The sequence below is a fragment of the Theropithecus gelada genome, chromosome 11 (genome assembly GCF_003255815.1).
Source record: "Theropithecus gelada isolate Dixy chromosome 11, Tgel_1.0, whole genome shotgun sequence".
Lineage (NCBI taxonomy): Eukaryota > Metazoa > Chordata > Mammalia > Primates > Cercopithecidae > Theropithecus > Theropithecus gelada.
In genome coordinates, this window is record NC_037679.1 from 77,984,669 (window position 1) to 77,985,948 (window position 1,280).

Consider the following 1,280-nt stretch of genomic DNA (forward strand, 5'->3'; position numbering starts at 1 on the left):
AGAGACAGGGTCTCGTATGTTGCCCAGTCTGGTCTTGAACTCCTGGCCTCAAGTGATCCTCCTGCCTTAGTCTTCCAACATGCTAGCGTGAGCCACTGCATCCAGCCACTTTCTTTCTTTATATCCTTATTCTATGAATTTTTAAAACTTCTTAAAACCTTTTTTTTGTTAAAAACAAAACCACAAATATATACATTATCTTAGGCCTACACAGGGTCAGGATTCTCAACGTCACTGTTTTCCACCCCCATATCTTGTCCCACTGGAAGGTCTTCAGGGGGAATAACATCCATGGAGCTGTCATCTCCCATGATGACAATGCTTTCTTCTGGATACCTCCTGGAGGAGCTGCCTGCGGCTATTTTATGGTTAACTTTTAAAAACTCTAAGTAGAAGGCGTACACTAAAAACTAGTGACAAGAAGTATGGTATAATAAATATATAAATCAGTTACAGTCATTTATTATTATTACGTACTGTGCATAATTGTATATGCTATACTTTTGTAAAATATTTTTTCATTTTTTTCTTCTATGTGGCATGGTTGATGTCGAGCCTGTGAGCACAAAGTTGGCCCCAGATTTCTCCAAGTCCACATTTCTGTGCCTCCAATTCTTACATGTCCGAAGACAAGAAACTATAGACGTGCCTTTGTAGGAGGGTGTGTGTGCTACACTTGCATATGACTGGAAGTGTAGTAGGTTTTTTACATCAGCATCACCACAAAAACTTGAGTAATATATTGCAGTACAGTATTACAATGGTTAAGACACCACTGGGCAATAGAAAGTTTTTAGCTCCTTTATAATCTTACAAAACCACCATCATGTACGTGTTCCATCGACTGAAATGTCATTATGGAACAGATGACTCTGTGTATATGTAAGTGTGTGTGTGTGTGTGTGTGTGTGTGTGTGTGTGTGTTTTCTTTCTGAGAGAGGGAGGGCCACAGATAATTTCATGAATCTAGTTGAAGGGTGTATGTGTTCAGTAAACTATTCTTTTAACTGTACTGTAGGTTTTACTTTTTTCGAAATGTAAAGAATGAGAAAAATCACAGTTTAACAAGTAAAGCAAATATTCTCATAATAGATGCAAATAAGTATGTAGATACACAAAATGGGCAGTAAGCAAACAAGCTCAGGACTCAGCAAAGCCCAGATCTGCTTATCTCTTCTCTAAGTGATATTTTTCTCTCTGAGCTTCCACTTCTGCATCTGTTAAATGGGCTCACATGACTGCCTCCTAGCCTGCTGAGGGGTTTCATTGATTGACAGATA

At 38.7% G+C, this 1,280-nt stretch overlaps 1 non-coding gene across 1 annotated transcript; it reads right to left on the reverse strand.

Moving 5' to 3' along the window:
* Positions 1 to 531: 531 nt before the first annotated feature.
* Positions 532 to 662, reverse strand: LOC112635695. Its single transcript, XR_003122029.1, has one exon. It is a non-coding gene; the product is annotated as a small nucleolar RNA SNORA38 (small nucleolar RNA).
* Between the last annotated feature and the right edge of the window lie 618 nt (positions 663 to 1,280).